The 25,525-nt window shown below is 42.0% G+C and overlaps 1 protein-coding gene and 1 non-coding gene across 5 annotated transcripts in view; both read left to right on the top strand.

Annotated features, from left to right (window-relative positions):
• RAP1A (RAP1A, member of RAS oncogene family) overlaps nucleotides 1-5,858 on the top strand; it is a 138,868-nt gene extending 133,010 nt beyond the window's left edge. For all 4 annotated transcript variants that reach the window (XM_061632027.1, XM_061632025.1, XM_061632028.1 and 1 more), the window contains one exon: nucleotides 5,144-5,858. The gene's annotated coding sequence lies outside the window, so the exon portion shown is untranslated. The remainder of the gene's footprint in view (nucleotides 1-5,143) is intronic.
• Nucleotides 5,859-13,366: 7,508 nt separating this feature from the next.
• TRNAS-UGA (transfer RNA serine (anticodon UGA)) lies at nucleotides 13,367-13,439 on the top strand. The gene has a single exon. It is a non-coding gene; the product is annotated as a tRNA-Ser (tRNA).
• Nucleotides 13,440-25,525: the final 12,086 nt, after the last annotated feature.

Genomic DNA, 25,525 nt, shown 5'->3' with positions numbered 1-25,525 from the left:
CCAGTCATGGTCCAGTGTGGTTCACAAGGCTATTTTCTCCAAACCTTGCCCAATAGTGACATCAGCAGATGGGCGAGAAGACGGGGTTTAATCATACATGGGCTGCACGATTCTGTTCCCAGCAGAGAACAAGATTGCAGAGGCAGCAGGATTTAATCCCTGCTCATTAGCTGAGCTTGGATTAAAGCCCTGTGCAAAAGCTCCCTTGTCATACGCACGTTACTTCAAAGAGGCTTTTGCAAAGGCTTTAAGACAGCTCCTATACTTCCGTTTGCTCATATAGGAGCATAGGGGCTGTCTTCAAGGTGTTTGCAAGTCTCCTTGCTTTCCTTTAAATCCCTGATCTTGGAGACTTAAAACACAAAGGATTTTGACAGGTGGGCGATCCTGCCCATTTGGCAATCATGTGATGTCATAATGACATCATGCGATTGATAGGCACACCCGACAAAGTTGGTCCATGGAGCCCAAACGATTTCCCACCCCTGATCTTTAAGATCATTTAGGCTGGCAAGCGCTAGCGATGGGACATTCTTAATGATAGCTCCTACCCTGTGCTTTTCTTCCAAAAGATACATGTCTGGGTCCATCAGTTCAGGTTTTACAAATTAATTATAAAAGTATGTTTTCCTTGGCTTTTAATTGAAGGGGTTTTGTTATAGCATATGAAGCTAGATGGGGGTTTTATGGCATTTTAAAACATTATGCTAAGTCTTGTTTAATTTGATTTATTTTATATTTGGCTTATTCTGTATTATGTTTTTATGGATGTTGTATCTTTTTTGATGAAGAACAGCATAAAAATAGTTCAAACAAATAAAATAATAAAAGATCCACCTATTCCCTCAGCTTTTAATGCCTGGACCAGAAGCAGTTGGCAGAGGGGTGTGGGCAAGGTGTGGCATTGTTCACCTGGCTTCCCAACAAGGAGCTCTGTGCTTACAGCAGGAGAGCCAATGTGATGCTACTGCCACTGGGCTTGCACCGTGCTGAGCTCCCCACTTTGCTCCCCACTGTCTCACCCCCTCTCCCTCTTGGTAACCGGCAATGATACTCAGCATTGAGAAGCCAGGTGAGCCACGCCTCGCCACCCTGCCAACCCCTACTGGCCAGGACACAGATATCTCCCACACATAACCCAGGACCTGCCACAGTAAATATCTACTGCATAAGCTTATATCTCTCTCTGCTCCTCCCACTGGGCCAGGCGGAGTCCTTGATGTTGAAAAGCTACAAGTTCAAGACTTTCTTCCCCTGTTCCCTAGACATTGTCAGAGCAGACATCAAAATGACATCAGGCCATGACACCTGTCAAAGTTCAAAGGAAGTCGTTGCAACCACTGATCACCTCATCGGCCGTTACAGCAGTCTCCCTTGAAGATACACTTTTAAGTGCCAGTCACGAAGGGGGCTCCCTATAACCAACAATCACATGAGCTGCTTTGAAGTTTCTGCATTGGGGAAAGTGTTCCTAAAAAGGAGCATTTTCCCCTTTGCAAAGAAAGCAGTTTGCATTCAAAGTGCTGAATACAGACTTCTTCACTGGAAAGCAAAATGCTCTGTTTTTAATAGAGCATTTTGTTTCCTCTTCTGATAATGTGGCTTGGGTTTAAAGTGCTGGAGGAAGCATCTTAAATCCAAGCTGCTTCCTTCAGCCTCCTCAGGTGCACTAGTGCAGCCGATCCTTTGCTGATTGTCAGGGCTTGTCTCATCATGACAACTGATTGCTGGCCCTTGCAGAGAAAGTGCACTGCACTTTGAAGCCGTAACCATCAGCTGATAGGGCAAAGCACCTTGCCAAGGGTGTTGCGGGAGTTGCTGATCAGTAGTGTCTGCAAGTCCCTCTTTGGCCCAGCTGTGACTACCTGTCCCCACACCTGATGCCATATATGACATCAGATGTAGGGCGGAAGGCTATGGCTTGGACCAAATGGCCTGGTGGGGCAAATGGGGAGGCCTGGTGGGCCTAATTAGGTCCACTGGCTGGAGGTTCCACAGACCCAAACACATGCCTGGTCTACATTGACTGACAGTAGCTCTCTAGAATTTCAGGCGGGGGTCTTTCTCAGACCTCCCAAGATATTCTGTGGATTACACCTGAGACATGCTTGCATTCGAGGCTTGTGATTTGCTGCTGAGTGGTACTTCTTCCAACTTTGGTTGATTTTATTTTTTATTGTTTAAGGGGTGAGGGAAATAAGAAGCTGCCTTATGCTACGTGAAGAGGGTTTTACCGCCTTACCCATCTGGAAGTGGCTGTCTGCAGTCAGAGCTAGATGTCCAGGTACCCTGAGGTGCCTTTGACTAAAGATGTCAGGGGTTGAACCTTGGACCCTCTGCAAGCTCTGTCATTGAAAAGGCACATTGTTTACATGGGGGGAGGATTGAACAACATTTGAGTGTTATGAGAGTCATGCCCCCTCTTTTCCTGGACTGTGGGAGTAGACTTGGAGCAGAGTAGCCATTATGCCATCAGTATGCATATGCAAATCTCCACATCTCTTGAGGTTGAAGTGCCACCTGCTGACTCATTTGCTTCTGCTTTATAGTTTTAATCCTCTTGCTCCTGATCCTTCCTCTGTCTCTCTGTATGTGAGAGAGAGCAGAACAGAAGCACTAGTTTGACAGATGTGCTGTTACATTCTCTTCTACTTTTTTCGTCTACCTGCAGATCTTAACATAGAGAGCTCACAAACTTTCCCAGCAATCCAGTCATGTCATAGGGGAAAAAAAGAGAAAATTTAAAATACAGATAGCCATGTCAGTCCATTAGAGAAAGTCTTTGCTTCTTGCTTCTCTGGCCCTTTTGCCTTGGTTGCAAGTTCGGAACTTTTGCATCAGTTACAGCCTAGCCTATTGAAATCTGCATCTCCCCATTCTATCGTAAGACTACTGTTGACTTCATCATCATCATATCCTGCAACATCCTTTGCTTTCACATCTTCTTGTTTTGTTATTTGCTTAACTTCCAGCCTGATAAAGAATATTGATGGACTCCAAAACCTGCTGAGTTAAACTTTTCAGTTATCTGAGTGGAGGTGGTATTTATTTATTTAAGATTTTCACATACTGTTAATATACAAGCAAACTAATACAAAATAAAAGTATTAAAGTACAATTAAAGCATCAGCAATAAACCAATAACAACAATCAATACATCAGTACAAATAGTCTGTTTCTTATTTTGTTTTGTCAAAGGGTTTGTATCCTGCCCTTTCAATTCCAGAAAATGTCTATGGACAACTAACCCCCCCCCCAAAAAAAGCATGAAAATAAATACATCATTACAAACTGGTAACAAATCGGTAAAAATACTGTGCAGATGAAAGGAGGCAGCTGCAGCAATAAAACAGTAATACCAGTAGGTTGGATCCTGAGAATTGTGAATGAAAGGAAGTTTATGGAAAGGGACTTCCTGGCTGTTCTGCTCAAACATGACACTGTCACCTGATTTTGGCCAATCCACATCTTTCCCGAGCCAGCACCCTGTGCCCCAGCCCATGTCAGGAAAGCAACCCTCAGCAGCAGCGTTTTGAAGAGTGCAAGGAGGAGGAGGGTTAGAGTATGCCTCTATAAACTTTCTGTGTGGTTTTCTCTGTCCAGTCCACCATTTAGTGGACATTTGGGATATAAATGTAACAAACAAACCCAGTGTTCATCAAAGACTTTATTTTGTTTGCCTTATGAGCCATTCAGAGAACTTCTGTTATGAGGTGACTATATACATATAGTAAAATAAATAAAAAGTCTGAGCATATTAAAACCATTCTAATCTGGTGCCTAGAGAGCCAGTGTGATGTAGAGAGCCAGTGTGGTGTAGCGGTTAGAGTGTCAGACTATGACCTGGGAGACCAGGATTTGAATCCACACACAGCCATGAAACTCACTGGGTGGCCTTGGGCCAGTCACTGCCTTTCAGCCTCAGAGAGAGGCAATGGTAAAACCACCATTGAATACCACTTAACATGAAAACCCTACTCATAGGGTCGCCATAATTCGGGATCGAATTGAAGGCAGTCCATTTCCATTTTCAGCCTGGTGCCTATATCTCCACAGGGTAGATGCCAGACAAACATCTCTAAGGAGCGTTTCAAAGTCACAGCCTTTTTTGTGGTGGTGCTCTATCTCTGGTCATCTTCTGCCCATCTCTGAAGGCAAGAGCATGCTGGAAAGAGTCCTTAACATTCTCTATCCCTAAAACATAGAGGGCATTATAAGTCAACATCAGCACTGTTCCCTTCCTTTACCCCCCTCCATTGAATTCTTGTACTTCAACCCAGTGAGCCGTATCTCAGCAGTACAGCACATGCTTTGCATGCAAAAGGCCTTAGATTCAGTCACCAACATCTCCAGATAGGACTGGGAAAGATCCTTGCCTGAAACCCTGGAGAGCTGCTGCCAGTCAGTGTAAACCAAGGGCAGAGAACCTGTGGCATTCCAGATGTTGCTGGACTTTATCTCCCAATATTCCTGACCATTGGCCATACTGGCTATGGCTGATGGGAGCTGGAGTCTAAGAACATCCAGAGAGCCACATCTGGTGTGAACAGTACTGAGACAGACAGACGAATCGTCTGACCTAGTACAAGATAGCTTTCTATGTCGCTAAATGACCGCTCCTTTCTCAACATGTGCGGTGTACTTTTTTTAAACCTCTGCAAGTAGGTTTAAAACCTCTGTGTGCGCGTGTACGATCAGCCACACAGGGCCTTCTCTCAATCCCCCCGACAAAAACAGCTAGATTGGCGGGAACTAGAGAGAGGGCATTCTCAGTGGCGGCCCCCACCTTATGGAACTCCCTCCCACAAGATCTACGGCACGCCTCTTCCCTAAATGTATTCCGTAAAGCCTTAAAGACCTGGCTCTTTCAACAGGCCTTTGGGATTTCCGGGGAGGGTTAACTGTTATGACTGAAATGCCTCTAACCCTGTACTAGTATTGTTCTCGCTGCTGTATTGTTTTCACATTGTATTATTGTATTTTATTGTATTGTGTTTTAAATTGTTTACATGTACGTCGCCTAGAGTGGCCAATGGCCAGATAGGCGACACATAAATTAATTTTTTTTATTATTATTATTATTTATTTACAAAGCCTGTTCTAAGTTGGGTGCTAACTCTTCATTCTCTCTGCTTTTGTTCAGGATTACAGGAATGAAGAACTGTTGCCTAATTTGGAAAGTGCCAGCATTCCAGTCTACAAATAACTACACCACAAATTAACAAGATAGCTGAAGAGGCTTCTGTTTTTATATATTATGTGAAGAATCTAGATCTCACAGTGGTTTGCACAAAGGTCCCGGGGGGGGGGATAAAATAAAATAAAATAAAATGGCTTTGTGTATATCTCTTGGAAATTAAAGACAATAATACTTCTCCTTTGCAATAGCAATTAACAGATGTGGTAATAAATATAATTGACTCTAGTTGTATGATTATACAAAAGAGCATGGATGCATTTCAAATATTAGGTATTGCTACTATAATTTCATATTGACCTCTTACCATAATTTCTCTCCCATCAAGCACTAAAAATGGTCAGTCAGTAATATTTTATATCTATCATGATAGATATAATTATACTAATTTTATCCTTTGAACTCACTGCAGTAAATAACTTTCCAAGTCATTGACTTCATTTTATATTTAAAAAGTTATGGAATATCATTATTTTCATTCTGCCATTATATTCTAATTAAAATTGTGCATAATGCTTTGGAAAAAAATGGGTCTTTTATAGGAAAAAACTGGGATAACTGATTTCTATGGCTTTGAAAGCTAAAATATATAATATACTAAACCAACTCTAATATTGCTTCTTGTGTTTTACTGTCACAGATTAAATTACAGCTTTTATGAATGATTAAATTTTAGTACATTTTCATTTTGTTTGTGTGTTTCTGTTCCAGGTTCCAGGTTTGAGGTTTAATTGAAAGAGTCATAAAATTTGTAATAGTAAATACTATTTTCTTTATTTATCAAAATTTATATACTGCTTTACTGTAGTAAACCCTCAAAGCGGTTTACAAAAATGCTAGTGAAATGTCTTTCACAATACCACTTATTTATTACTACATTGTTATCCCACCTTTCCTCTGAGGAGCTCAAGATGGCATACGTGGTTCTCCTGCTCTCCATATTATCTTCATACCAACCCTGTGAGGTAGGTTATGCTAAGAATTGGTGACTGGCCCATGGTTGGTGACCCATCCAGTGAGTTTCATGGCCAAGTGGGGATTTGAATTTTGGCCTTCCAGGACCTCATCCAACACTGTAACCACTACACTACACTAGGTGTCACACTTGCTTCAATAGAGAGAAGTGATTTTCTGTGGGAAAAGTGTGGATTATGCTTAAAATGGTCAGGTGATAGTTTCCCTTCATTGCTTTCTATTGGCCACTTTTCAGCTTCATGGAACTCTTTTGGGGCAGAAATTAAACCAAAACAAGATCTGAGTTTGCATATAGGCAAATTAAAAGTGTCATTAGATAACACTCCTGTGGAGGTTTCACTGATGCCCCTTTCTCCCAATACCTCCCAAGCATCTGCTCTGGAAACCTAGGGGGGGCCCTCTGGAACAACGTGTTAGGGAGCGGGGGGCACAAATCAGCTTCTCCCTTTTTCCTCCACCAAGATCTTCCATTAGTCTCAGCTCCTTTGCAAAAGGAAGGAGGCCTTCTGTGAATGGAAGGGCAAGACTGGATCCAGTCCAATTATTAAGTAAGCAATAAAGTATCTAATAGATACGACATGGCAATGGATTGTAATTATGAACTTAAATGTTTTTTTCACAATTTGTTTTTTGGAATGCTGTATTCTAATTGACCAATGCTCCCGTATTATTGAATCACAAATGGTATCTTGTAATTTCATTCTGTATGATATTTTATTTTGAAACACTGACACTCAAAATCAATTATTGTAAGGTGACATTGGTTTCATACTGGGAAATGTTTGTAAGAAACAAAAAACTGAAACACACGCACATACACAAGCATGCACGCACACGCGCACACACACACGTACGTCTTGGTAGAACCACCTTTCTCTCCAATAACAGGTTTAAGTCTTTTGGGGTAGGTATGTACCAGCTTTGCACACAGTGTCAGAGGGATTTTGGCCCGTTCTTCTTGGGAGATTCACTCCAGGTCATTCAGATAGGTTGGATGTCGCTTGTGGACCACAATTTTCAAAGAGCTCCACAGATCCCCAGTGGGATTGAGATCAGGACTTTGACTGGGCCACTGTAGGACATTCACTTTTTTGTTCTTGAGCCGCTCCAATGTTGCTTTGTCCTTGTACTTGGGATCACTGTCCTGCTGAAAAATGAATTCTCTCCCAAGCTTCAGTTTTTTAGTGGACTGAAGCAGGTTCTCTTGCAGTATTTTGCTCTATCCATTCTTCCTTCAATTTTAACAAGATGCCCAGTCCCTGCTGATGAGAAGCATCCCCACAGCATGATGCTGCCACCCCCATACTTCACTGTAGGGATGGTGTGTCTTGAGGCATGGACAGTGCTAGGTTTGTGCCACATATAACACTTTGAGTTTTGGCCAAAAAGCTCTATCTTGGTCTCATCTGACCACAAACCTTTTCCCATATTGCATCTTGGGTACTCTCATGCTTTCTGGCAAACTCCAGGTGTGCTTTCAGGTGGTACTTTTTGAGTAATGGCTTCTTTCTTTCCACCCTCCCATACAGGCCAATGTTATGCAGAGCTCTTGATATGGTTGACAGGTGCACTGTTACTCCACTCCCAGCCACTGAAGTCTGTGGCTCCTTCCAAGTGATTGTTGGCTTCTGAGTTCTGAGGGACGGCCTTTTCTTGGCAGTGCCTGGGTGGTGTGATGCAGCTTCCACTTCCTGATTATTGATCCAACTGTGCTCACTGGGATATCCAAACACTTGGGTATTGTTTTGTACCCTTTTCCTAATCTATGCATTTGTATTACATTATCTTTCACTTCTGTAGAATGCTCTTTGGTCTTCATTTTCCTTCAGATCCACAGCCTGACCAGTGATCCTTCAACAGTGGGGTTTTTATCCTGACAATATGACAGCAGCTTTAATGGTTCACAGGTGGAGGCCAGTGGTAAAGTAATTGTGTCCTCGATAGGACAATTTCTTTCACCTGTGTACACTGGGAGCTTCCACAGTTTTGTATTTCAGTTTTGTATGTTTCTTACAAACATTTCCCAACATGAAACCAATAATTGATGTTGAGTTTCAGTGTTTCAAAATGAAATATCATACAGAATGAAATTACAATGTACCATTTGTAATTCAGTAATATGAGACCATTGGTCGGGTCTGAGTACTTTTGCAAGGCACTGTATATTCCTATCAATAGTACAAGCTGGTCTTAAAGAACCTGGTTGGCCACTGTGAGAACAGGATGCTGGACTAGATGGGCCACTGGCCTGATCCAGCAGGCTCTTCTTATGTTCTTATGTTCTTATGTTAACCTCTGTTAGGATGAAGACCTGAGAAGTAGCTATAAATACAAGGAGTTGGTGGGAAGGGGAAAGGAGGAGAATGGTTTATCATGGTCAGTCAAGTAGCCAGGGTTCATTCCCCCCCCCCATGGATAAAAATGTTAGAAAAAGGCCTAACTTTAGCCTTTTTCACAGTAAGAATATTTTTGTGCTATTTTAACATACTGAAAATACAATAAACTTTTAAACCATTTTTGCTGTAATTGTTGGAGATGTAGAGTTGCCAGTTCCCTTCTTTGGTTCATACACGGCATTTTCAAATTTAATCTCTTCTGTAGTGCTGCCACCTGTACAGGTACCTGCTTGCCTGGATGTGAATTTCCACACTTCATCCACAGTGAAGTAAGTTAGGCTGAAAGCATCAGGCTCAAGATCACCTGATAAGTTTCATGACTAAGCGGGGATTTGAATTCTGATTTCCCAGGCCAAAGTCTAATACTGTAACTACTATACCATTCTGGTTCTCCAAGCCTGAGTGAAGAGTTGACAACCTTAATTTGATGCCATTCTGTATTGTACAGCAGATTTTTTTTTTAAGGTAAACAACAAGCTAGTTGCACGGAATCACAGATTTATGTAGAACACATCAAATTAAAAATGGAAATTTGGCAGTTGATCTCATCCAAAATCAATTTTTAAAGTAACTGCTGGACTATTGTGAGCAGTGTCTCAGATGTATTAGGACTGCGGGGCAGCCGTACATGAATGCATTGCATTGGAGCAAACTGCAGAATAGGCAGATTTTGTATACTAAGTCTTGAGTCTTAATATATTTGTTTTGCAAAACATTTATCTCAGCAAGCAATAAAGCAGCCAGCTGTGCTTTATTGCATAATTATTTGTGTCCACCAGATGGCATATGAAGACTGTTTACTGACCAGTATTGCAGTTTGGTGCAGCTATTAACAGTTTGTAATAACTTGTCTTTTGATCATATGTGAATGCACAGCGTTTTTAAAAATATTGGGTGAACAAAAGAACTCATTTATTTTTCCATTTTTTTCAGTGTTAATGAATATCCAGGGATACTACCTGTGTTACAAAGTTAAAGGTTGCACATATTCCAGAAAGGAGAACACAGGGGCGGTGGGAGGGGGGCATTAAAACACAAGAAGGCCCAGAAAAGGGAAAGAGGCAACCCCTCAAATTTCTGCAAAGATGTATAGGAAACAGCATAGGGAAATAATACAGGGTATATTTTGATATACACCTTCAAGGGCAACAAAATCCAACTTTTTTGAAAGTTTTAGCAGGACATAGGACATCAATGCCTTCGAACATTGTTCACTCTGGGAAGTAGATTTTATGGATTATTTTAGGGGTAGGGGGTATTTTTGCAAAATAAAATATGTCTTTGTTACAGACACCAATCAGTGTATTTCTCATTTTAAAAACCAAGTCTGTTGACACGATTGGTCATGGAACAGTTAACTTCACAGAACTAGAAAAATATTTTAATTTTCGTTAAGGTTGGGGAGGATCTGGTGAGCCATGATCGGCTCAGTTGTGTCCATTTTGTGGCCAGTCCACATCAATGTTGGGATTGGAGTTGGAAAGATCTGTCAATTTCAGTTCTCTCAGTTTCTCATGTTTCCAGTCTTAAATTCAGTTCACATTTCTGCAGTAATCTGCAATTTTTAAAAAAATACCTCATGAAAATTCTCCAGCATTTTAATGCAAATTCCTCCTAATAAACACAGTTTCGTAGGCATCATGAAATCAATGCAGCAAGTCCTGCTGGGAGTGACTAATCTTGCTGATGTGCCATTGCTCTCAATGGAAAATTTATGTACATTTTGTATATTTTTAAGTACATTTTATGCTCCATTTCCCCAAGACTCTAAGGGGAGCTTGTGTGCAAAATGCATTAAATTCCCCCTGAGAGCAATGGCACATTAACAAGACTCGTCACTCCCAGCAAGACTTGCTACGTTGATTGACAGCAGGAGTGCTGCCACTAGCCAGCCGCTCTTAGCTGAATTTCAGTATCCAGTATGCCAGTAGATGGCATTTTAATAATACTTCTGACAATGGAGAAATTAAGTTTATCAAATATAAGGATAAACCATGTCTTTTCTCTATCTTTATCCTATTGCAGCCTCCCTCCTCCCCCCCCCCGACAAAAAAGGTTAGCAATGAGGGCCACTACAGTTATTCTGTAAAGGCTGATCTTAAAGGGGCTTAATCAAAACGTATAATGGATAGAATGGTCTCGCTGTGGAACAACGAGGTGCATCGGGCTCTTGACATGGTTGCCTCTGAGCTCCCTCTCCGGCATTGTGGAGCCTGGTTTGCATCTTGGTACACCATTGAGCTAACGGCAATAAAACAGGCTTGGCAACAGCTGGAGTGCAAGTGGCAAAAGATGTGCTGTAAGGCTGATCAGGCAGGAGTAAAACATAACTGCCTACTGTGTGGTGGTGTGGGTGGTGAAGAAGGCCCACTTCTCTGCCTCCATCGCATCCTCAAGTTTCCATATTGTCAGGGGTCTGTTGACATCAACTCCAGGAAATGGAGTTTTAGACCCTTTAGTGGCCCGCTGTGAATTGTTTGCAAGGCACTGAGAGTGAAGTTGCTTGCCTCCATAGCAGTCTTGATGCCCCATCCACATCTACTGTACTCCCCGATAAGGTGTCCAGTGCAACATCTGCTGCAATTTCATGGGAACAGTTTCAGTTGATACGGCCTGATGATGCGGCCAGCAATGTGTCCTGTTGACCCTTGCCCTTCTTGGCTTATTAAAACTTGCTAAGGGGATTTGACCGAGTGGATCCAGAGTGTGGTCAACGCATCATTGCGGAAGGGAGTGGTTCCAGCCATCCTGAAAGATGCAGTGATCCCTTCCTGAAAAAGCCCACCCTGAACCCATTGGTTTGCAACAATTACTGTCCGGTAGCAAATACCCCCTTCTTAGGGAAAGTAATTGAGAGGGTTGTGGCGCAGCAATTGCAAGTACTCTTGGATGAAACAGATTATCTTGACCCATCCCAGTCTGGGTTCGTGCCTGGTTATGGGACTGAATCGGGCTTGGTTGCCCTAATGGATGACCTTTATCAGGAGGACGGGAGTGTGACCCTGTTACTCTTACTTGATCTCTCAGAGGCTTTTGATACCATTGGCCATGGTACCTTTCTGGGCTGACTTGGTGAGATGGGTATTGGAGGCACTGCTTACAGTGGTTCCAGTCCTATCTCCAGGGTCATTTTTAGAGAATAGCATTGGGTGATTGTCTTTTGGCCCCGGGCAGTTGTGCTGTGGGGTGCTGCAGGGTTCCATCTTGTCCCCCATGCTGTTTAACATCTATATGAAGCCCTTGGGAGCAGTCATCAGGAGATTTGGGGCAAGGTGCCAGCAGTATGCTGATGATACCCAGTTCTATTTCTCTGTAACATCTGAATTGGGAGAGACCGTGAAAGCCCTGGACTGCTGCCTGGACTTGGTGGTGGGCTGGATGTGGGCCAATAATCCTAGTAAGACGGAGGCACTGTGGGCTGGTGGTTCCCGAGTTCAGATAATTGGCCAGTTGTCTGCTTTGGATGGGGTCGTACTCCCTCTGAAAGAGCAGGTCTGTAGTCTGGGGGTACTCCTAGATCCATCTTTGTCGCTAGGGGCCCTGGTGACCTCAGTGGCTAGGAGTGCCTTTTACCAGCTTCGGCCGTTTCTGGACCGGGATAGCCTGTTGTCCACACACTGGTAACCTCCAGGCTGGATTACTGTAATGCTCTCTATGTGGGGCTGCCCTTGAGGTTGGTCTGGAAGCTGCAGCTGGTGCAAAATGTGGTGGCAAGACTGCTCACTGGGGCAGGGAATTGCCAACATGTCACCCTGCTGCTGAAAGAATTGCACTAGCTGCCCATTTGGTACCAGGCCAAGTTCAAGGTTCTAGTTTTGGTGTACAAAGCCCTATACAGCTTTCAGGATACCTGAAATTATCCTTTAAATACCCAATCGATCACTGCGCTCTGCAGGTGAGGATCTCCTGCAGATACCATCTTATCAGGAGGTCTGTTCTGCACAACATAGGAAACGGATCTTTACTGTGGCGGCACCTACCCTGTGGAATTCCCTCCCTTTAAATATTACACAGGCTCCATCTCTGTTATTTTTTCGGTGCCTGTTAAAGACCTTCCTCTTTCAACAAGCGTTTTAAGTTAAGGCTTTATCCCAGTCTGCATCTGTGTTGGAATTGCTTTTTAGTATGCTTTTAAACCTTAAAAAAATGTTTTGAAAGCTTTTTTAAAAAAAATGTTAAAGATGTTTTGTTTTAATGTATTTTAAGGTCTGTTTTTATGATGTTTTAAAGTGTTTTTAGTGCTTTTGTTTGCCGCCTTGGGCTCCTGCTGGGAGGAAGGGTGAGATATCAATCAATCAACAATTAATTAATTAACAAGCAAGCAGGACATGTGAGTTAATGGGCAGTGTTAAAACATTTACAGAATTACTGTAGGAGTTTTGGTGAAAAAGGAAATCTGTTTCTGGTAATTCCGAAGACCCAGTATCAACTGATAGGTGCCAATAATTATGATGTACAACTAAGGTTTGAACCTGAGTTACTATCACAATTATGTGTGTTACACATACATATAATGGGATGGTGTCCAGTGTTAGTCATACTTAGAGCAGACCCAGTGAAATCAATGCACTGCCATTGAATATGACTTAGTTGGATAGCACCCAATACTTAATCGTTTTATTTTATCATTTCAATCTCCACAAAGTTGATTTTTTTTGTTCACCTTCCAAATCCTGTATGCATAAGCCTATAGCAAACTCCTATTTTATACTGCGGTGGACAAATGTAAAGTTTTGGTCTAGAGCAGTAATGGTTGGATATGAAATGAGAGTTGGTCTGTATACATGTTTGCAAACCCAGGGACTGTAGCTCAGTGGTAGAGCATCTGTCTTGAAAGCAGAAGGCCCCAGGTTCAATCCCTGGCATCTTTAGGTAGGGTTAGGAGCGAACCCTTTCTGAAACCATGGAGAGCTGCTGCCAGTCTGTGTACTGAGCTAGATGAGCCATTGGTCTGACTTGGTATAAGGCAGCTTCCTATGTTCCTATGTACGGGTTTCCATAGCAGGAAACATCTTTCTTTCACAACTTACACAGAGACAAATCAGCTTTGCCACAGACTGTTTTCCCCATCATCTGACAATTGGCCATGATAGGAATTATAGTCCAAAACAGCTGGAAGGCACCAGGTTGGGAAAAACTGTCATAGAGTACAAACACTTAACAGAGAGTTGATGTCAAACTTGACTCCCTAGCATGTTATACTTTTATAACAGATGTGTTTGTTTTATTTTACAAACATATCCTGTCTAATTTTCAAAAGAAATGTGAGGTGCCTAACAATTCAAAACATCATACCATATAACTCAAAACCTTGTGTAATATACCTAGTCTCAATCATGAAAGCAAAATATTAACACAGTAAACCAATCATGGTAATAATTTCTAAAACAGCAGACAAAGTAGAAGAACATTCCACCAAAAGTCAATTAAGCAACCACATTTTGGCCTTCTGCCTAAAACAAAATGGGTCTGAAGTGTCAATTGGCAAGGTGATCCACAGGATGGGCATCAGTACTTCACAAAAAGCCATGCTTCGCAAGATTTAAGGATCTGGGTTCAGGTGATGATGAGCTTGTGAGGAGGAACATATGAAAAAACATGGACCTGAAGGTAGCCAGGGCCCAAAGTCATTCAGGGTTTTAAAAGTTAACATCAGCGCTTTTTGAGCCCTGAAAACAAGCCTGCAGCCAATACATTCACACTTTACATTTTGCATTGTTGCTGCATTCATACCTTACAAATGTTTTAAAATGTCCAAAGTGTGCATCCAAACATGTGATGCTTTAAGTGACCTATTTTCTTGCATTCTATTACTGGAATAATGGGGGATTCTCATTAGATCCAAGAAGTTGTAAAAGAAACCAGTAAGGAGGTGAATTGGGGAAGCTGACTTATATCAAGTCGTATCATGGATCCATCTAGCTCAGTATTGTCTAGACCAGGAGTGCAGAACCTGGGGCTGATGAGTCCAACAACATCTGGAGGGCCATAGGTTTCTCATCCCTGGTCTGTAGTGACTGGCATCATGTCTCTAAGTTCTCAGACATGAGTTTTCCCCAACTGTACTTGAGCTGCTATGAATTGAACCTGACACCTTTTGCATACAAAGCATCTGCCCTACCACTAAACTACAGCCCTTCTTTTGGGTGATCTTCCTTCTTGCAGGAGTCTTTGATGGCTTTGACTTGTACTTAGAAGATAACCTTGTGCTGGAACACAAGGTAATGTTTCTGCAGTGTGTTACTTGTATGAAGAGAAGAACTGCTGTGCTGTGTGCCCCTGGAAGCTTCCGCAAAGCCTGCAATAACCAAGGTAACGGAGGGACTATCAAGATTTGCAAAATGCAGCCAATTGCTGTTGTGAATGGCACCTATAGAAAACATCTCTTAATGTGAGAGCAGTAAATCTTTACATGATCTTCTCATAGCTGTTTCCCAACATCTGTATCTCTGTTAGTTTATAATTGTTAGTTTATAGTTTAGGTTCTTGGTAAAGACATCATTTTAAATAACTATGACTGGACTTTGGCCAGAGGGGTTGCTATGTTAGTCTGTTTCAGCAGAAACAGAGACCTGCGGCACCTTAAAGACTAACGCATTTATTACGGCAGAAGATTTTGTGCACTCAAGCCCACTTTGTCAGATGTGTGGTTGAACTTGAATCTCCATATGCACACCCCCTGCTACTCTCTGCAAGATCCATAATTTAGGGTCCCTACTACAAGGACAGGAAAGAGTGAGTGTTCTCTTCCCCCCCCCATGCCAACCCACTCAATTTGAAGCATTATTATGCTAATTTCCAATCACAGCTAAACAGTTTTAAGTGAGGGCTTAGGCTGTGATTGAGGGATGGAGTATTCTCTGGGGCTGAAAACCTGAAAAGCTAATTCGAATAAGGAGATGGATGTATTTACAGGACTATGAATAGGGCAAGCGTACAATTTTTAGGCAAGGTTGGTCTGACTTTGAAATGGGTCTCTCCGTAACTGCAAGGGGAAATAAAGACAATAGGAAACATTGCTGCAGCTGTAGGATGGAGGTATTTAAATTCCAACTTGAGCAGTATGTTGTTTTTTTCTTGAGTCAGTTTAGGGCTGGTTTATTCATTCATCAGTATCAAGCGGTGAAGCTGTTTCTGGAATATACCTGGTGGTGGGTTGGTCTGAATTTTGCACTACAGTGTATCAAGGAAAGCAATAAGCTGAAACATTTATTTATTTATTTATAAAAGTATTTCTGTACTGCTGTATCAGTAAAATATCAGGGTGGTGTACAATAAAACATTAAAACCAATACAAATAATCATTTAAGTGGCAGCTAATCACTTTAAACAGCTGCAAAGCCTGTTGGCATAAAAATATCTTCAAGAGATGTCTGAAAGTCAAAAGCGAGGATGCCTGCTGAATCTCTGCAGGAAGAGTGTTCCACAACATGGGATCAGTGACACTAAGGCTGTATTTAGACATTACATTAGTTTTACTGATTATGATGGTAGCACTTCTGTCCTGATTTCTAATATTCCTTTTACACTGTAATATCTGTTGCATTATGGATCTGTGGCTTTTTGAACAATATACTGCCATGTCAGGCTAAATTTCATTCACACCAGTGGGCTTAGTATCACACAACAATGAACGTCATTAGACATGTTGCTACTCCTCCACCCTTTCTGCACATGCACACTTCTGTTCCCCATGATTCCCCCATGAAAACACTGCAAAAGAACTGTATGCTGATATGGAAAAAAATGGAAATAGACTGCTTTTAAGTCGATTCCGACTTATGGCGACCCTATGAATAGGGTATTCATGGTAAGCGGTATTCAGAGGTGGTTTTCTTCTGAGGCTGAGAGGCAGTGACTGGCCCAAAGTCACCCAGTGAGCTTCATGGTCGTGTGAGGATTTGGACCCTGGCCTCCCAGGTCATAGTCCAACTCTCTAACCACTTTACCACACTGGCTCTCAGTATGCTGATATACTGCCCCAAATTTCATCTCTTTACTCCTGTGATTTTCTGGGTTAATGAGGTTGCAAACATATTTTTCTGGAAGCAAATAACACAGAGATGAGCGCTAAACTTCCACTATATTCTGCTAGATTTCCAGAAATGGCTTTTAAGTCACAAAAAGATCAAACAAAATGTTGAAATGATCAGGTAAGAAAACATCAGGAAAACAGAATAAACTTCTGTCTGAATGTAGCCTAAATGCCCAATTTCTAGTTGAGGCTAGTTAGGCCTGTGTAACATGGGAGACAACCAAGAGCATCCCTCCAGATGATCACACTTTTCCACATTCAAGGTGTTCTTTTTAAAAACAAAATAGGGGAACATTCAAATGTGTGATCCCCCTACCTTCATCCTGAAGTGGAATATGGGAAGCTGTCTTATTCCCAGTTTTCCTGGAACAGGTCAGGAAAAGGTTTACTATGGTTCTGATGAATTTGTAGTTTGCTTTTAGAAGCATGTCTACTCACATGTGTATTGAGCATGTTTTAAGATGTTGGATGAGGGAAATGAATTTCACAGGACTTGCAGCTGGCTGTAACTGCTCACCTGATTGACATCTTGCATCTGTTCTTGCACATGCATATCCGAGCAAGACAGGGGCTGCTTGCATGGACATAAAGATTGTTTTGAATACCAGATCTCTGTGTCTACATGTAAGGCAATGTGGAACTTAGGTTTGGAAGGACTCCAGATTTTTCAAAAGGCGAGCAGCACAGCAACTTCCGTCCGTCCTCTAGTTCCCTCTGGTCTCTGAGATTTCAGACAGAGTCTGAAATAAACCCCTGGCAACAGTAAAAGCGTCTGAGCCAGAACAATTCATTATACCCCAAAGAAGGTAGCAAAATCATAGCAGCTGCAGGAAGCTATCTCTTTAACATTCTGCTTGTATGCAAAGCATGCATGGAGAAAAATAATGTGTGCTGTGTCATCAATGGGTCTTGGTGTGTTGTGAAAATTTGCCCTTGCAGCTGTGGTAACTTTTTGTAGAAACATAAACATCTACTTTGCAAACTTGTGAACTGATCCCCTAAAGGGAGAGTGCCAACCTAAGCTTTGTGCCGACACAATCCACAAGTTGGTCTTCCCAAAGATGACTGAAAATGGGTCAGACTGTCAACAGAAGTGGCGCTAGGCTGGCTTTTACAGCTGGGTTGATGGTCTCAATTGGTAGGACTAAATAAGATTCTGTGGCCAGCAAGCATTATATCAGGCAAGTAAGTTAGGCTGTTAGGATTGTGTCTCAGTGAGCAGCTGATGACATGGAAGAGATTGGCCAGCAGTGCGTTCACAGTTCATCTAGTTGTCCTTGGCTTAACTGATCTGATCTCCAAGAAACAAGTCTAATGCAACTTCTTCCAATTTGTTCCAGCATTTATAGGTTACATTGTTGATATTTATTTCCAAGTCTTGCCAAAAACTCTTGTGGATGTTTATTTATTATGAAAAGATTTGTATCCTGCCGTTCCTTCCAAAGAAAACCAAGATGGCTAAATTTACAATACCAAATAAAATAATAGAATAAACTTTTTGGCAAATGAAATTATACAGAGGAATGAAGAGGGCTTGATATAATAATCCTTAGAAGTTTGCATAATCTCTCTCTCAACAGAACTGTTCTTTAAAAACAAAAAACAAATCCCATGAAGTGATACATCCCATCTGGCTTCTCAAGCACTAATGAATATGTTATGCAACTTCCACCAATAGTAAACAGCCAAAATGGGAAGTGGGGTGGACAGGAAAACTTCTTGCAAAAGGCTGCAGATAAGCACTCTCTGGTAAGGTCTGCATTGGCTTCCAGTATGGTACTAGGCCCAATTTAATGAGCTGATTTTTACCTTGAAAGGCTTGCCGAGCTTGTGACCCCAATACCTTGCAGAACATCTCTTCCTACATTAACCTATCCAGACTCTTAGCCATCACTGGAGACCCTTCTCTGGGCACCCTTGTCCAGCAGAGGTGTGTAGGGTGGCAATACTAGAGGTGTCTTTTCAGCTATGACCCCTATGTTGTAGAACGCTCTTCTCAGGAAGGCCTGTCTGGTGCCATCCTTGCCATTTTTCAGCCAGGTCAAGACTTACCTCCTCTCTCCCAGGCATCTTTCTTCTTTGTGTAGTTTAGTGGTTATTTGTTGGCTTTGTTAATCTTAAGGTGATCATGCTGAGGTTTGTGGCGCTTTAATCGCTTTTGTATTGAGTGCACTGTAATTTTAGACAACTTTATATTGTATTTGTATTTCTTTTATATTTTTGCTGTAAGTCACCTCGAGGCTTTTTTGGAACATAGGAAGCTACCTTGTTCTGAGTCAGAGCATTGCTCCATCTAGCTCAGTATTGTTCACACTGACTGGAAGCAGCTCTCCAGGGCTTCAGGTCAAGGGTCTTTCCCAGTTCTACCTGGAGATGCCAGGGATTGAACCTGAGACATTTTGTAGGCAAGGCATGTGTTCTATCCCCTGAGCTACAGCTCCTCCCTTGGCATCAAATGGTGAAGAAAGATAAAACAATAATAACTAAGGTAAGAAAAATCCCAGACAGGATCTGTGAGCCTTATTCAAGTGTGGATAGACTTTGGTGGAGGGGTGGATGAGAGAGAGAGAGGCTGCTTTCACACATGGGGCTAATAGCACTAGTTTAATGGATTTAAAAGGTAGCGCTTCTGTCCCGATTTCTAAAATCTGTTTCACACTGCAGTACCTCTTGCGATAAGGAACAGTACTTTTTCAGCTGATATAGCGGCATTTCGCTCAACTGTCTTTCACACAGCTTGTTTTCGTCCCTCATCCATGCACACTGTTCCCTACTGTGTAGGAGCTCTAAGATCTTGTCCCATCACCATGCAAGCCCTCTCCATTTAGGATCTGACTTTTTAAATTGTTTTAATTGTATCAAGACGGGTGTGGGGGGGAATGCTGCTGCTATCTGCGCTGATGTCGGAATACTGGTACAATGCTCATCAGGTGAAAAAAAACCCTGTGCAACTAAAGGGCGAGAACACACTGCATGCTGGGATGCCTGTGACATAAGCGGCAGCAGCTAGAGAAACACTCCCACAATCTTCTGGATTCCCAGCCTTGCTAATGGATTGTTTCTGGTATCATTTATTGCGGAAATTAGCGCTACACTTGCACTACATTCCACCAGAATTCCGGAGATACCTGGTATAATGCGCAAATTACCAGGTAAGAAATAGTCAGAATAACGGAATAAAGTGCAGTGTGAAAGCACCCAGAGACTTAATCAGAGTGTAGATCAGGCAAAACAATGGAAAGATGGGATGCTAAGGAAAGAATGGAATGAAGTGGCAAAGGAGTTAGGGAGGCTAGACCTGAGGGTTAAACAGAACATTAGAGTGAGCAGAAGGAGGAAGGATATGGCTGTGTGCAAACCAAATCTTTTCTGATTGCATTGGATAGGCAAGCTGCATGGAGGTTCAGGATGTTGGCAACATTTAGATCTGTATCCACCCTAATGCTCCAAATTCACTTCCTGCTCCATCTCGTGCTTGGTTACTCTTTCCTAGTGACCAAGTATAAAAGGGGGGCTGGAAAGAGGAAATTCCTAAATTTCCATGTCCTGGGCCCCAAAAGCATTGGTGTCAGGTCTGTTCTTTATACCTATTAAAGTACTGTCAGCAAGAATGTGGCACTATTTATATTAGTTATTATAGGCATGCTCATGAGTCTTGGGAAAACAGCAGATATATCTTTCAGGCTGGCAGTCTAATGCATTCTTTGGATTAAACCCAATGCCTATGGTCTTGTCTCTGAGGCATTCACATCTAGACTGAGAACTGTTTCGGCTAGTCTCATTCATTATACTACTAATCTATGGGAACAGCTCATGGGTGGCCAGAGCGTCCCATCCTACATCTTTGACTGCAGACCACTGAAAACATCTCTGTTTATTTTCAAGCCCAGTGGCTTCCAGAGTTGTGTGCGGATTGGAGAGTGAACAAGATTTAAAGAACAAGGAGTCTGGTGTGGGCAAGGGAAGACTGAATACCACAGCACTATCCCTAAGCATTTCCCTGAGCTAGTGGAACATCCTTAAGGAGTCTGAAGGCTATTAAGATTTGAAGCTTTATCATTTTAAATTGCCTCCCAGAGCAGCTTCTCTTTTACTACAACTCCCTAAAAAGGGCTTTTCCTTTTTTGCTAGATGGGGAATTTGCAGATTAAATTGCTTTGTCTTTCTGTGCTTCATTTAGCTCCTACTGTGCTTCTGGGGAGCAATGCTCAGATGTCATTATTCATAAACAAAGCAAGAATAGCTGAACATGATGGGAACCTTTAGCTTCCAGTAGATTATACATATTGAGAATTCGTAATCCCCCAGAAATGGCTTAGTTGAGAACAGAAGAGCGGAACCATTCAGTGGAATGCTGGAAGGAGGGACCTGGAAGCTTAGTTTGTTGGGGAGCGGAATGGCATTTCTGAGCTCTTATCAGATATGAGACATGATACGCCGTGTCCTTTCACAGTTGTTTGAGCATTACAAACATTGGCTTGAATCCTAAATTGCTCCTCTGTTCATGGAAGTAACTGAGCAATTTCCAATAACTCCTCACACCCAGTACCATATGGCACACTATTTCCATGGACCCTGCAACCCTCAGAAGCAGATATTGGGGAGCATAGGGGTTTTCAGAGGGAAGAATAAAAGACAAAGTCATATTTCATAAGTGTGAACAATTCAGGGAAGCAAAGTTGGAACCAAGACCTTACAGACAGATTTCAAATAAACAGACTATGTTGGATTTGATGGGAAATATTGCTTTTATATGAGAGGATGCTGGTAAGGAGGGATGAAGAGCAATCTGAGTATAAAAATCGCAAACTAGACACATCCCAGTTGGTATCTATATTGGATTTGAATTGATTTTATTAATGTGTGGCATTGTCATTGTCATTTTAAATTGTTTTTATATACATAATTGTTTTTAATGGTTTTATAAATGCAGTTCTATTTTGTTTTTATTGTGCTGAAAATTGCTTTGGGATATCTCATGGGATGTGATTCATAAATAAAACAAATAATAATAAAATAGAGCATTTTTGTATGTCAATTGATGTATCTTTATGCACACTTCCCCTTAATACACACATTTATGGTACCCATTTTTGGGTTGAAGAATTACATTGCAAAATTCAGAGAAGTGTCAGTTTTGAAGGACAGCTGTGTTTTAGTCCATCTGTTCTTTTGGGAAGTGTGAAATGCATAGGTTCACATTAAGAAGTGAACCAAACTGAATTTCTCCGCTATCCCTACATTCACATAAACAGTGCAAGAAAGGGTCAAAGGCAAGCCACAATTTTCTTTCCTGGAAAGAAAGAAACAGATTTCCTATTTGATGTGCACATCCTTTGGTCCCTGAAATGCCCTCCCAGGGGTCATAATATTGCATATCCAGTATAAGCCCCCTTATAGTGCATCTGAACAGAAATTTATCTTGATCCTGCATTTAATGCTTTATTTAGGCTAGCAGATTATGAGGAGTTCTCTGAGAAGGCATATCTGTGGTGAGGTCAGTATTGGACAGCAGCCATACATAATGTGGAGGCTATATTGGTTCTGCTACTGCCCCCTTAAATGGGAGGGGGGAAGAGGGGGATTGTGGGACTCCACTGAAGGAGCAGATCCAATCCTAAACCTAAATTGCTTCGTTACAAGGAATAAATGTCCAATTACAGTTGCTGTGTAGCAATTGTCATAGAATCACAATGTCATTTCAGCTTTATTAGCTGAGTACTGGATTATTTTTATAGAATCATGGGCCTATAAGGGCATCAAGTCCAATCCCTGCTCAGTGCAGGAATCCAAGTTAAAGTATATCTGACAGATAGCTGTCCAGTTGCCTCTTGAATGCCTCCAGTGTTGGAAAGCCCACCCCAGGTAATTGGTTCCATTGTTATACTGCTCTGACAATTAGGAAGTCTTTCTTGATTCAGCCAAAATCTGAAGGAATCCTGGCCATCCTCTGTATGACAACCTTTCAAGTACTTGAAGAGCCCTATCATATCTCCCTGCAGTCTTCTCTTCTCAAGGCTAAACCTGCCCAGTTCTTTCAGCCTCTCCTCTTAGGGCTTTGTTTCCAGTCCCCTTGTCGTCCTTGTTGCGCTCCTCTGAACCTGTTCCAGTACTTGAATCTGTATTTGAAACCTTTCATAATATCCATTTTTAAATGCTTCTTCACAACTACCAATTACTCTTCCTAGTCAAGAACATAGCAATACCCAAACGGGACATTCTGTGGAATGGCCTTTTCTCATTGCAGCACAAAAGCTCTAAATCTCCTACCCAATGTATTTACATATACCCCTCCCAAGGAAATCCTTGATGTAATGATTATTTTTTTGCCACATTCTTTATTATGAGCTGTGCTGAGGCAAGGATGCAGTGGAGAATGATTCTGACTGAGGGCACAAATCTGTCCTTGCTGGTGGGAAAATCAAAGTCATTACTCTCACCCAAACAAAATAAAACTCAGAAATGACAGATGGGCCTTATGAAACTAATTGTGTTCTATATTAACACAGAATTGGAGAAAAATCTGCTTACATTCCAGCATTTTCATTATCAGACAGTTCCTACAGAGACAAATCATTAGGTTTGGCCTGTTGCTGGGCCATACAAAGGCCATACCACAGTGGTATAGTACAGGCTTTGTATGTGGAAGATTCCAGATCTGTCCTTGGCATCTCCACTTAAATAGAATTTCAGTAAGCAAAGCTGGAAAAGACATCAAGCTGGGACCATGCCAGTAGACAGTACTGGGCTATTTGGACCAATGACTGTGACAGTATTGGTAAGTTTTGTATGTCTGTTCTAAGACGAGCCAAGGCTTACAAATCTCAATCTAATTCCTTTGAGGATGACTAAGCCTGTTTTCACACTGCACTTTATTTCATTTTTCTGATGATTTCTTACCTGGTAATTTGCATTTTTTATTTGACTTTTCACAGGATGTGAAAGCTAGTTCTGGAAATCTAGTGGAAGTTTAGTGCTCATTTCCATGATAATTGATTCCAGAAATAATCTTGGCAACTTGGAAAATCACTTGGAAAGGTTTTACACTAGCTGCAGCTGCTCATGTGACAGGCATCCCAGCATGCAATGTGTTCCTGCTCTTTAGATGCGATCAATTATTTTTTTGCATGATGAAAATTGTACAGGTATTTTGGCATAGGTGTGGGTAGCAGCTTCTCCTTACTCCTTTTCCCGCCTGCCTTGTCCAGACACCCCATAAAAACAATGTCACATGCTAAAGGGAGAGGGGTCTCATGACAATGGGAGAGGAAACATTTAAGCTTCAGTTAAGGAGCAGTCACAGAAATATTGATATGTTTGAAGACTTTTCAAAAGAAATAATAAAAAGGGGCCATGATAGGTCAGCTCATTACAGACTGCTACATCGCACAGTGAATTATTGGGGAACTACTGTGCATATATGTATAACGGATGAGGGACAAAAACAGGACTTTGTTGTAGCATTGTGCAAGACATTTGTGCAAAATGCCAGTAGATCAGCTGAACAAGCCACACTTCCTTAATGCAACAGGTACTGCAGCGTGAAAGGGGAAATCAGGACAGAAGGGCTATTATTTTAACCCACAAAACTGATGCAACAAGCCCTGTGTGTGAAAGCAGTCTAAGGCTGCAATTCTGTGCACCAGGGGTGGGGAATCTCAAACCCAAGGGCCGAATGTGGCCCTCCAAGCCTATCTTTCTGGCCCTGAAGACTATCCCGAGATACACCCTTTCTCCCGAGGCCACACCTCTCACTAGTCCTGCTTCACACCCTCCTTGGGTATTTTTACCTAGCTGGAATGGGTCCTTGAACTCTGACAATGCTCTTGCATCTTGTCTGGATGGAGGATAGAGAGAGAAAGGTATGTGAGACAGTAGTACAAAGGTAAATTTTACATTCGTTGCTCTGCCCACTTGGGCTTCTGATGCCACCCACCAGTGGCCTGTGGCCCCAGGAAGGTTGTAGAGAAGATAATGTGGCCTCTGGCCTGAAAAGGTGCTCCATCCCTGCTATGCATTTTACTTGGGAATAAACTCCATTGAACTCAATGAGCCTAACATCTGTGTAGACATGCATAGGATTGTGCTGTTGGCTAACATAAAACAATTCTCCATTCTTCTAATGAAATGAGTTGCTTCTCCTGTTTGGTTCCTCTTTCTAGAGCTTAAATTATCAACAGAAGGCTGGCGTTTTAATGGCGCCTATTTGCAGAACAGTTCCATGTGTGGAATCTTGATCAAAAGGTGGAGCTCCATCACTGAATCCCATGCTTATAACAACACTGCTATGTTTAAAAGTAAAAAGGAAGCAAAGTCGGGTGGCAGCCAGCCCTGAAACCATTCTAGCTTTGGCTGGGCTCCAGTCATTGTGTGCCCAATAAGTGATGCACTCAGTTATGCAGCATCCAACCGGTCCTTTCCACTACAGCAGCTGCAGCTGCAACCACAAAGGATAACTTCATGGGGAGACAGTATAGCACTTGTAACCTGAGCACACAGCCTGTATTGTGGGGCCAGGAGCCAGATGGCATCCTCCTACATTTTAGCACTTTTGCCAAAGTACTATATTTTCTCTAGAGAGAAGGGATATCATGCCTCCAGCCTGGGCATTTTCAAGCGTTTCTTGCAAATTTCATGAAACGGAAATGGACTTGACATCTTAGGAGGCAGTATCTTCTTCTTCTTCAGTAGTCTAATATAGAGATTTTGACTCAGTAACAGTGTGCAGATCAGCCTAGGAGAGAGAAAGAGAGAGAGAGAGAGAGAGGCAGGCTGCTTCTCCACCACATGTACCATATTTTTGCTCATCAGTTGTATAAACGGGCCCTGAAAATGACAGAGCGTTGCTCATCAAGAGCATTATCAAGGTTGGACCTGGATTCTGTTGCTGCATTTTATTTTATTTTTAACCTCCTATACTTA

The sequence above is a fragment of the Rhineura floridana genome, chromosome 6 (assembly GCF_030035675.1).
Source record: "Rhineura floridana isolate rRhiFlo1 chromosome 6, rRhiFlo1.hap2, whole genome shotgun sequence".
Taxonomy (NCBI): domain Eukaryota; kingdom Metazoa; phylum Chordata; class Lepidosauria; order Squamata; family Rhineuridae; genus Rhineura; species Rhineura floridana.
This window is presented reverse-complemented; position numbering and strand designations above follow the sequence as displayed.